Source organism: Bufo bufo, chromosome 1, assembly GCF_905171765.1.
Source record: "Bufo bufo chromosome 1, aBufBuf1.1, whole genome shotgun sequence".
Lineage (NCBI taxonomy): Eukaryota > Metazoa > Chordata > Amphibia > Anura > Bufonidae > Bufo > Bufo bufo.
The window spans coordinates 502,308,287-502,320,872 of NC_053389.1; positions in this window are offsets into that span (position 1 = coordinate 502,308,287).

The window sequence follows — 12,586 nt, forward strand, 5'->3', positions numbered from 1 at the left end:
TGTGGATAGGGAAATGAATTAAAATAAAAATTAAAAAAATAAAAATGACCCAATATCAATTGGACAGAGGTCCCATAGCAGAGAATCTGGCTTTACGTCAGCAGAGAATCAGTCTCTTCATGCCATAGCAAAGAATCTGGCTTCATGTCAGCACAGAATCAGTCTCTTCATGCCATAGCAGAGAATCTGGCTTCATGTCAGCACAGAATCAGTCTTCATGTCATAGCAGAGAATCAGGCATCACGTCACCCACCACTGGAACAGGCCACTGTCACACATTTAGGCCCCGGCACCCAGACAGAGGAGAGCGGTCCCGTAACAGAGAATCTGGCCTTATGTCAGCACAGAATCTGTCTTCATGTCATAGCAGAGAATCAGGCATCACGTCACCCACCACTGGAACAGGCCACTGTCACACATTTAGGCCCAGGCACCCAGGCAGAGGAGAGAGGTCCCGTAACAGAGAATCTGGCCTTATGTCAGCGCAGAATCAGTCTTCATGTCATAGCAGAGAATCAGGCTTCACGTCACCCACCACTGGAACAGGCCACTGTCACACATTTAGGCCCAGGCACCCAGGCAGAGGAGAGAGGTCCCGTAACAGAGAATCTGGCCTTATGTCAGCGCAGAATCAGTCTTCATGTCATAGCAGAGAATCAGGCTTCACGTCACCCACCACTGGAACAGGCCACTGTCACACATTTAGGCCCCGGCACCCAGACAGAGGAGAGAGGTCCTGTAACAGAGAATCTGGCCTTATGTCAGCACAGAATCTGTTTTCATGTCATAGCAGAGAATCAGGCATCACGTCACCCACCACTGGAACAGGCCACTGTCACACATTTAGGCCCAGGCAGAGGAGAGAGGTCCCGTAACAGAGAATCTGGCCTTATGTCAGCGCAGAATCAGTCTTCATGTCATAGCAGAGAATCAGGCTTTACGTCACCCACCACTGGAACAGGCCACTGTCACACATTTAGGCCCAGGCACCCAGGCAGAGGAGAGAGGTCCCGTAACAGAGAATCTGGCCTTATGTCAGCGCAGAATCAGTCTTCATGTCATAGCAGAGAATCAAGCTTTACGTCACCCACCACTGGAACAGGCCACTGTCACACATTTAGGCCCAGGCACCCAGACAGAGGAGAGAGGTCCTGTAACAGAGAATCTGGCCTTATGTCAGTACAGAATCTGTCTTCATGTCATAGCAGAGAATCAGGCATCACGTCACCCACCACTGGAACAGGCCACTGTCACATATTTAGGCCCAGGCACCCAGGCAGAGGCGAGAGGTCGCGTAACAGAGAATCTGGCTTCATGTCAGCACAGAATAAGTCTTCATGTCATAGCAGAGAATCAGGCATCACGTCACCCACCACTGGAACAGGCCACTGTCACACATTTAGGCCCCCGGCACCCAGACAGAGGAGAGGTTCATTCAACTTTGGGTTGCCCCGCAATATAATGGTAAAATGAAATTAAAAATAGTATTGAATGAAGAAGTGCCCTGGAGTAGAATAATATATCGTTAAAGGGAGGTAGTTAATATCTAATCTGCACAAGGGATGGACAGGTCCTGTGGGATCCATGCCTGGTTCATTTTTATGAACGTCAGCTTGTCCACGTTGGCTGTAGACAGGCGGCTGCGTTTGTCTGTAATGACGCCCCCTGCCATGCTGAATACACGTTCAGACAAAACGCTGTCCGCCGGGCAGGCCAGCACCTCCAAGGCATAAAAGGCTAGCTCTGGCCACGTGGACAATTTGGAGACCCAGAAGTTGAATGGGGCCGAACCATCAGTCAGTACGTGGAGGGGTGTGCACAGGTACTGTTCCACCATGTTAGTGAAATGTTGCCTCCTACTAACACGTTCCGTATCAGGTGGTGGTGCACTTAGCTGTGGCGTGTTGACAAAACTTTTCCACATCTCTGCCATGCTAACCCTGCCCTCAGAGGAGCTGGGCGTGACACAGCTGCGTTGGCGACCTCTTGCTCCTCCTCTGCCTTCGCCTTGGGCTTCCACTGGTTCCCCTGTGACATTTGGGAATGCTCTCAGTAGCGCGTCTACCAACGTGCGCTTGTACTCGCGCATCTTCCTATCACGCTCCAGTGTAGGAAGTTAGATGGGCACATTGTCTTTGTACCGGGGATCCAGCAGGGTGGCAACCCAGTAGTCCGCACAAGTTAAAATGTGGGCAACTCTGCTGTCGTTGCGCAGGCACTGCAGCATGTAGTCGCTCATGTGTGCCAGGCTGCCCAGAGGTAAGGACAAGCTGTCCTCTGTGGGAGGCGTATCGTCATCGTCCTGTGTTTCCCCCCAGCCACGCACCAGTGATGGGCCCGAGCTGCTTTGGGTGCCACCCCGCTGTGAACATGCTTCATCCTCCTCCTCCTCCACCTCCTCCTCATCCTCGTCCTCCTCGTCCTCCAGTAGTGGGCCCTGTCTGGCCACATTTGTACCTGGCCTCTGGTGTTGCAAAAAACCTCCCTCTGAGTCACTTCGAAGAGACTGGCCTGAAAGTGCTAAAAATGACCCCTCTTCCTCCTCTTCCTCCTGGGCCACCTCCTCTTCCATCATCGCCAGTGTTTTCTCAAGGAGACATAGAAGTGGTATTGTAACGCTGATAACGGCGTCATCGCCACTGGCCATGTTGGTGGAGTACTCGAAACAGCGCAACAGGGCACACAGGTCTCGCATGGAGGCCCAGTCATTGGTGGTGAAGTGTGTCTGATCCACAGTGCGACTGACCCGTGCGTGCTGCAGCTGAAACTCCACTATGGCCTACTGCTGCTCGCACAGTCTGTCCAGCATATGCAAGGTGGAGTTCCACCTGGTGGGTACGTCGCATATGAGGCGGTGAGCGGGAAGGCCGAAGTTACGCTGTAGCGCAGACAGGCGAGCAGCGGCAGGGTGTGAACGCCGGAAGCGCGAACAGACGGCCCGCACTTTATGCAGCAGCTCTGACATGTCGGGGTAGTTGCGAATGAACTTCTGCACCACCAAATTCAGCACATGCGCCAGGCAAGGGATGTGCGTCAAACCGGCTAGTCCCAGTGCTGCAACGAGATTTCGCCCATTATCGCACACCACCAGGCCGGGCTTGAGGCTCACCGGCAGCAACCACTCGTCGGTCTGTTGTTCTATACCCCGCCACAACTCCTGTGCGGTGTGGGGCCTGTCCCCCAAACATATGAGTTTCAGAATGGCCTGCTGACGTTTACCCCGTGCTGTGCTGAAGTTGGTGGTGAAGGTGTGTGGCTGACTGGATGAGCAGGTGGAAGAAGAGGAGGAGGAAGCTGAGTAGGAGGAGGAGGAGACAGGAGGCAAAGAATGTTGCCCTGCGATCCTTGGCGGCGGAAGGACGTGCGCCAAACAGCTCTCCACCTGGGGCCCAGCCGCCACTACATTTACCCAGTGTGCAGTTAGGGAGATATAGCGTCCCTGGCCGTGCTTACTGGTCCACGTATCTGTGGTTAGGTGGACCTTGCCACAGATGGCGTTGCGCAGTGCACACTTGATTTTATCGGACACTTGTTTGTGCAGGGAAGGCACGGCTCTCTTGGAGAAGTAGTGGTGGCTGGGAACAACATATTGTGGGACAGCAAGTGACATGAGCTGTTTGAAGCTGTGTGTGTCCACCAGCCTAAATTACAGCATTTCATAGGCCAGTAGTTTAGAAATGCTGGCATTCAGGGCCAGGGATCGAGGGTGGCTAGGTGGGAATTTACGCTTTCTCTCAAATGTTTGTGAGATGGAGAGCTGAACGCTGCCGTGTGACATGGTTGAGATGCTTGGTGACGCAGGTGGTGGTGTTGGTGGTACATCCCATGTTTGCTGGGCGGCAGGTGCCAACGTTCCTCCAGAGGCAGAGGAAGAGGCCGAGGTGGCAGCAGCAGCAGCAGAAGAGGCCGAGGCGGCGGCAGCAGCAGAAGAGGCCGAGGCGGCAGCAGCAGAAGAGGCAGCAGGGGGAGCCTGAGTGACTTCCTTGTTTTTAAGGTGTTTACTCCACTGCAGTTCATGCTTTGCATGCAGGTGCCTGGTCATGCAGGTTGTGCTAAGGTTCAGAACGTTAAGGCCTCGCTTCAGGCTCTGAAGGCACAGCGTGCAAACCACTCGGGTCTTGTCGTCAGCACATTGTTTGAAGAAGTGCCATGCCAGGGAACTCCTTGAAGCTGCCTTTGGGGTGCTCGGTCCCAGATGGCGGCGGTCAGTAGCAGGCGGAGTCTCTTGGCGGCGGGTGTTCTGATTTTGTGCACTGCTCCCTCTTTTGCTACGCTGTTGGCTCGGTCTCACCACTGCCTCTTCCTCCGAACTCTGAAAGTCAGTGGCACGACCTTCATTCCATGTGGGGTCTAGGACCTCATCGTCCCCTGCATCGTCTTCCACCCAGTCTTGACCCCTGACCTCCTGTTCAGTCTGCACACTGCAGAAAGACGCAGCAGTTGGCACCTGTGTTTCGTCATCATCAGAGATGTGCTGAGGTGGTATTCCCATGTCCTCATCATCAGGAAACATAAGTGGTTGTGCATTAGTGCATTCTATCTCTTCCACCCCTGGGGAAGGGCTAGGTGGATGCCCTTGGGAAACCCTGGCAGCAGAGTCTTCAAACAGCATAAGAGACTGCTGCATAACTTGAGGCTCAGACAGTTTCCTTGATATGCATGGGGGTGATGTGACAGACTGATGGGCTTGGTTTTCATGCGCCATCTGTGCGCTTTCTGCAGAAGACTGGGTGGGAGATAATGTGAACGTGCTGGATGCACTGTCGGCCACCCAATTGACTAATGCCTGTACCTGCTCAGGCCTTACCATCCTTAGAACGGCATTGGGCCCCACCAAATATCCCTGTAAATTCTGGCGGCTACTGGGACCTGAGGTAGTTGGTACACTAGGACGTGTGGCTGTGGCAGAACGGCCACGTCCTCTCCCAGCACCAGAGGGTCCACTAACACCACCACGACCATGTCCACGTCCGCGTCCCTTATTAGATGTTTTCCTCATTGTTCCCGTTCACCACAATTTTGAGAATGGCAAATTTGGGAATAGTTTTTCAACCCAGAACAAAAAGTGTGCTTTTACGGTCACTACAAATAACTTGACCAGCTAAAACAGTACAGATTTGGTTGAATAGAAATGTGAGGCCTGTTTTTTTTGCGCTGTGTGACAGGTATAGGTTTAATCACAGAATCAGACTTCTATCTGCACGGTAGCGTGTGTCTTAGGTTTTTCTGAATGACACTATCAGTACCTTCAATGTAAGATATCCTTTTTGGGATAGATTTCAAGTAGGCCTCAAATACCAGAAACTTGTTATTTTGAGAATGGCAAATTTGGGAATAGTTTTTCAACCCAGAAAAAAAAATGTGCTTTTACGGTCACTACAAATAACTTGACCAGCTAAAACAGTACAGATTTGCTTGAATAGAAATGTGAGACCTGTTTTTTTTTTGCACTGTGTGACAGGTTAAGGTTTAATCACAGAATCAGACTTCTATCTGCACGGTAGCGTGTGTCTTAGGTTTTTCTGAATGACACTATCAGTACCTTCAATGTAAGATATCCTTTTTGGGATAGATTTCAAGTAGGCCTCAAATACCAGAAACTAGTTATTTTGAGAATGGCAAATTTGGGAATAGTTTTTTAACCCAAAAAAAAAAAAGTGCTTTTACGGTCACTATAAATAACTTGACCAGCTAAAACAGTACAGATTTGCTTGAATAGAAATGTGAGACCTGTTTTTTTTTGCACTGTGTGACAGGTTAAGGTTTAATCTCAGAATCAGACTTCTATCTGCACGGTAGCGTGTGTCTTAGGTTTTTCTGAATGACACTATCAGTACCTTCAATGTAAGATATCCTTTTTGGTATAGGTTTCAAGTAGGCCTCAAATACCAGAAACTAGTTATTTTGAGAATGGCAAATTTGGGAATAGTTTTTCAACCCAGAAAAAAAAAAGGGCTTTTACGGTCGCTACAAATAACTTGACCAGCTAAAACAGTACAGATTTGCTTGAATAGAAATGTGAGACCTATTTTTTTTTGCACTGTGTGACAGGCTAAGATTTAATCTCAGAATCAGACTTCTATCTGCACGGTAGCGTGTGTCTTAGGTTTTTCTGAATGACACTATCAGTACCTTCAATGTAAGATATCCTTTTTGGGATAGATTTCAAGTAGGCCTCATATACCAGAAACTAGTTATTTTGAGAATGGCAAATTTGGGAATAGTTTTTCAACCCAGAACAAAAAGTGTGCTTTTACGGTCACTACAAATAACTTGACCAGCTAAAACAGTACAGATTTGGTTGAATAGAAATGTCAGGTCTATTTTTTAGGCGCTGGGTGACAGGCTCAACTTGCCCCTGATGTAGTATATGGCCAAAAAATAACCACACTGTTGATGGTTAAATGCACTTGGGTGACACAGGCTCAGCCTGCACCAGATGTAGTATATGGCCAAAAAATAATCAGACTGTTGATGGTTAAATGCACTTGGGTGACACAGGCTCAGCCCTCAGCTGATGTAGTATATGGCCAAAAAATATCCAGACTGTTGATGGTTAAATGCACTTCGGTGACACAGGCTCAGCCTGCAGCTGATGTAGGATATAGCACAAAATAACCACACTATTGATGGTTAAATACACTTGGTGATAGCTTGTGCTGGCGCACCACAAGTCACAAAATGGCCGCCGATCACCCCAGAAAAAAAGTGATCTAAAAACGCTCTGGGCAGCCTCAAAAAAGTGAGCAAGTCAATATTAGCACTTCAATGATCCACAGCTGCAGATCGATCACAGAATGAAGTCTTTTGGAGGAGTTAATCACTGCCTAATCTCGCCCTAACGTCACAGCTGCAACCTCTCCCTATGCTTCAATCAGCAGAGTGACGTGCAGCGCAACGTGACCCAAGCTTATATAGAGGCTGGGTCACATGCTGCACTGGCCAATCACAGCCATGCCAATAGTAGGCAAGGCTGTGATGGCCTCTTGGGGCATGTAGTATGACGCTTGTTGATTGGCTGCTTTGCAGCCTTTCAAAAAGCGCCAAGAAAGCGCCGAACACCAAACCCGAACACGGACTTTTACGAAAATGTTCGGGTTCGGGTCTGTGTCACGGACACCCCAAAATTCAGTACGAACCCGAACTATACAGTTCGGGTTCGCTCATCCCTAGTCCCACATCAACTTGGATAAACCCAAGTTGGGTTGTAACAGCCTGTATTAAATCCCGATTTTGTCGCACGGGTATATTTAATCTATTTCATTTTGTATGTCATTAAAGGATATCGACAGTATTCACTATAACAGTGACAGCTACAGTACCCCGCCCCTTTAACAGTGACCTCCACAGCGGCCTGCCCCCTTAACAGTAACATCTACAGCGCCCTCCCCTTTAAAAGTGACCTCCACAGCAGCCACCCCTTTATTAGTGACCTCCACAGTAACCCATCTCGTTAACAGTGATTTCCACCATAACCCACCACCTTAACAGTGACCTCTACAGAGCTCTGTTCCCTTAAAATGTGACCTTCACAACACCCCGCCCCCTTAACAGTGACCTATACAGCACCCCGCCCCTTAACACTGACCTCCATAGCAGACCGTTCCGTTAACTGTGACCTCCACAGTTCCCTGTCCCCTTAACAGAGACATCCACAGTACCCGCCCCTTTAACAGTGACCTCCACAGCATCCCGCCCCCTTAACAGTGACCTCCACAGCAGCCTGCCCCTTTAACAGTGACCTCCACAGCGGCGGCCCCTTCACAGTACCCCATCTCCTTAACAGTGATTTCCACAACACCCCGTCCCCTTAACAGTGGCCTCTACAGCAATCTGCCCCTTAACACTGATCTCCATAGTGGACCGTCAACTTAACTGTAACCTCCACAGCAGACTGCCCCTAGGGTGGCCAGAGGTCCGGTTTTAGGCCGGACAGTCCGGTTTTCAGACTCCCTGTCCTCCATCCGGCGTAGAGCCTGGACGGACACAGGGATGTTCTTTGGAACAACTCACTCTCAGACAGCAGCACTGTGCTGTCTGAGCATTAGCTGCAGAGAGAAAGTCACCCTCCCTCCCACCTTTGCAGCTGACAGAAGTTGTTTTTTACCTTCATTTTTTTCAATCCCCGTCGGCTGCGGAGTGGGAGGGGGCGGGACTTAGCAGGACCTGGGGCGGGGTTTTTAAGTCCGTCTTTTGAGGGTGGCCTGAATGGCCACGCTACCTGCCGCCTGAACTGTCACCTCCACAGCACTCCGCTCCCTTAACAGTGTCATCCACAGCGCCCTGCCCCTTTAAAACTGACCTGCAGCAGTGAAGAAAAATGGCTGGGTTGTTATTGAAACCTGGTGTAAAACATACATACATCTATACATCCTCCTTTATATATATAGATCAACAAGGCAGAAGCTGCAAAGTTGTTTAGAGTAAGACTCTTCCAGCTTCCTAGCACAAGTAGCGCATTTTTTTCACTTTCTTTTTAGGTTCAGAAGGATTTTTATGCACCGCATCTTTATCATCCTGAAATTACAAAACAAACTGCTAGCTATGCAGAAATCAGAAAGTATTATTACAGGTCCTATACAGCACACCTGACTTACATGACCCTGGGCAGGAGGTTCTAAACCTGGCTCAGACCAACCAGACACTGGACCTTCCATGGTGGAGTACACAAACATTTGATTTCCCACCATACCTTTATAGTCCTGCCTCCGTCAGTCTGCTCCTCCCTTTTCTGGGACTCCATCCTACAGGAGAATCCCGATCTGGATAATGCGAGTCTACTCCTAATGGTGACTCCTGCATTGATAGGCCGTCCTTGCAGAGGTGCGTCGAAGCCGCTAGAAGTGACGCTCCTGGGTCCGCCCCCAACTTGGCTGCGCCCTGCTCATTGAACACTGACGGAGAAGGACGATGCAGTACGGAGCCGAGAGCCTCTCCAGAGAGGAAGCAGACACCGCAACCAGACCCCGCAGCCTCAATGGGTACTGGTAAGGCCAGGGGACCTGCCATAATAAGCCTAGTCGAGCCCTCCAGTGCTGGGATGAAAGGAGAGGCATAAACCCCCTGATGCTATAAACTTCTTCCCGTAACAGGGATCCTCTCTGTTGGCTTCTGACCTGTAAGGGACAGGAAGAAAACTGGTATTGGAGGGGACGGATGGGCTTTCAACCTCTCTGTGCTTCCTGTCCCTTTAGAGGTATATAAGGACTTCCTCCATGTGTGCTGTCATGGAGGACGTCCTTAAAAATAATAAATTGGCTTTTTTTCTCATCACACCTCCTCATCATTCTTTAAAGGGCCAACACTTTCAGGTTCAACTTTCTTACCATTTATATATTTTAATAAAATTTTAGGGTTAGTTTTTCTGTTTGGCAAGTCTCTCTGTCTCCAGCTTAGGCTACTTTCACACTAGCGTTCCGGTATTGAGATCCTTCATAGGGTCTCAATACCAGAAAGAAACGCTTCCGTTTTGTCCCCATACAAAACTTAACTGGACAGAACGGAATGCTCCAAAAAGCATTTTGTTCCGTTTTGTTGCGTTCTCATACCACAAAGCAAACTGCAGCAAGCTGTGGTTTTCTTTCCCTCATGGGATGCAGAGCAAGATGGATCCGTCATGACCCACAGTGCAAGTCAATGGGGACGGATCAGTTTTCTCTCACAGAATCTGACACAATAGAAAACTGATCCGTCCCCCTTTGACTTTTAATGGAGTTCATGACGGATCCGTCCTTGCTAAGTTAAAGGGGTTCTGCAGTTTGTTTAAACTGATGATCTATCCTCTGGATAGATCATCAGCATCTGATCGGCGGGGGTCCGACACCCGGGACCCCCGCAGATCAGCTGTTTGAGAAGGCCCAGTGACGTCACGACTAGTATCAACTGGCCTGGGCACGGCTAAGCTCCGTTCACTTGAATGGAGCTTAGCACGGCCCAGGCCAGTGATACTAGTCGTGACGTCACTGGGCCAGGGGTAAACAGCGAGAAGGCCGCAGCGCTACTGCCAGCGCTGCTAACTTCTCAGACAGCTGATCGGCGGGTGTCCAAGGTGTCGGACCCCCGCCAATCAGATGCTGATGATCTATCCAGCGGATAGATCATCAGTTTAAACAAACTGCAGAACCCCTTTAAACATAATACAACCGGATCCATTCATTATGAATGCAGATGGCTGTAATATCAGTAACGGAAGTGTTTTTGCTGAACCCTACCGGATCCAGCAAAAACGCAAGTGTAAAAGTAGCCTTAGCTGCCTTTATCTGTCTTTTACATATTCTACTTTTTTGTTTATAGTTTTTAGTGCTTCTTCGCTACCTTTCTGTTTTAGTAATTTAAATGCTTTCTTTTTATTTATTACCCCCTTTACATTTCTATTTATCCACATTTTGTCTCTGTTTCTAACCCTTTTATTCCAACAGTGTTTCATTGACTCAGTGACAAAACACCCTATTGAATGACAATTGGCAGTTTATTATATTATGGTCACTATTTCCCAGGTGTCCACCAACCTGCACCTCAGTTGTTCTGTCAGGCCTATTGGTAAGTCCAGTATGTCCACACTCTAGTTGGATCCTGAACCAGTTGGGTAATTGTCTTTAGTTATTGCCAAGAACCTGCTTCCTTTATGAGATCCACAGGTTCTTTATTCCCAGTCTATATCTGGGTAGTTGAAGTCCCCCATAATAACGCCCTCGTTATGATTTGACGCCTTGTCTATTTTCCTTAGTAGTAAATTTTCTGTAGCTGATAACAAACCCCTATAAGCATGTAATTGGTTTTCCCACCATGTATTTCTACCGGCAGTGACTTCATATGTTCATTTCCCTCTCCTATACTGCATATAGTGTGGGCTATAGACAGGACTTTACATGAAGGCAAATCCCTCCCCCTTTCTAAAGAGACTGTAACCCTGTGCGTTAACCGCCCAGTCATAGCTATCATCCAGCCATGTCTCAGTTATTGCCACTATGTCATAGTCCTCCTGACACATCATTAATTCCAGCTCACCAGTTTTATTAGTCAGGCTTCTGGCATTAGTATACATACAATTAAGAGGTTTATGTATATTTTTTACCTACACCTTTCTATGTGAACTGTTCTAGTCCCTCCCTCCACCCCCCCCCCCCCCAGTTTCATTACCTTGCTGTCTACATTATCTTCCTCTTATATAAGGTAGTCATTCTTCCCCTAGTCCCTAGTTTAAACACTTCTCCAATCTTCTAGCCATCCTCTCCCCCCAAAACAGCTACGCCTTCCCCATTGAGTTGCAGTCCATCCCTACAATACAACTTGTAGCCGACATTGAACTTGGCCCAGTTCTCCAGAAACCTAAACCCCTCTATCCTACACCAAAGGGAGCCACTTGTTTACCTCCCTCTTCTCCTGATGTCTTTACGGTGTGGCTTGTGCTACAGGCAGTATTTCAGAAAATAATACCTTTGAAGTCCTTGCCCTGAGTTTGCGACCTAAGTCCCTCTACCTAACTACTTAAGGACCCTCCACCTACGTCTCATTGGTGCCAATGTGGACCATGACTGCTGCCTCTTCACCAGCCCCTTCCAGTAATCTATCAACCTGATTTCTGATACATCAAACTGGAGCTCCAGGAACTCGACACGTTTGACAATCCTGGTTTTAGAATCTCCCACTACCAACACCTGCCTGCCCTGCCCTGTACTTCTAATCACGTCGTTGCTAGAGATGATATTTCCCTGACTGGCAGAGAAAGTATCTTGCTGCAGCAGTGCTACCCCTGAACTAACATCCTCCTCATCTGCCAACTTGGCAAACATGTTGGGATGTGTCAGATCAGGGCTAACCTCTCTGACACTCTTCCCTATTCCCAGTCTTCGGTTACCCAGCTAGCTACCTCACTTACCTGCACCCTCATACTGCCACCCTCTCCTCTACATCTATCCCAGCGACTGTCTGCTCAGTGAGCAGCAAACTCCTTTCCATATTTCCAAGGCATCTCAGTATTGCAATTTGCTCATTTAGAACCCAGGATCTAGGCATCCAAATGTGCAATTCTCTCACATTTGATACAACAATATGCACCCTTAATGGCTGCTCAAGGACTGCATTGTCAATAATGGAGCACATACTGTATTTGCTAATTGGGATTCAATAAAAAATAAGGTAAGTTATACAATGCAAGTGAATAAATGCAGTTCCCTCCTAAAGTCCCTGAATCTAAATTAACTTAAAGGGGTTCCCTGGGCTTTTAATACTGATGACCTATCCTCAGGATAGGTCATCGATATCAGATCGGTGGGGGTCCGATACCCGGCATCCACGCCGATTAGCTGTATGAGGAGATGGTGCGCACAGTATGCACGTGTCGTTTCCCTTCTCTATTCCTGCTCACCGCTGCGGTCTATGGCAAAGCAGCAGCAGAGTAGGAAGGGAGACTGGTGTCGGACCCCCCCCCCCAACCTGATATTGATTACTAGGGATGAGCGAATCGACTTCGGATGAAACTTCAGAAGTCGATTCGCATAATACTTTGTTTGAATACTGTACGGAGCGAGCGCTCCATACAGTATTAGAATGTATTGGCTCCTATGAGCCGAAGTTATTACTTTGC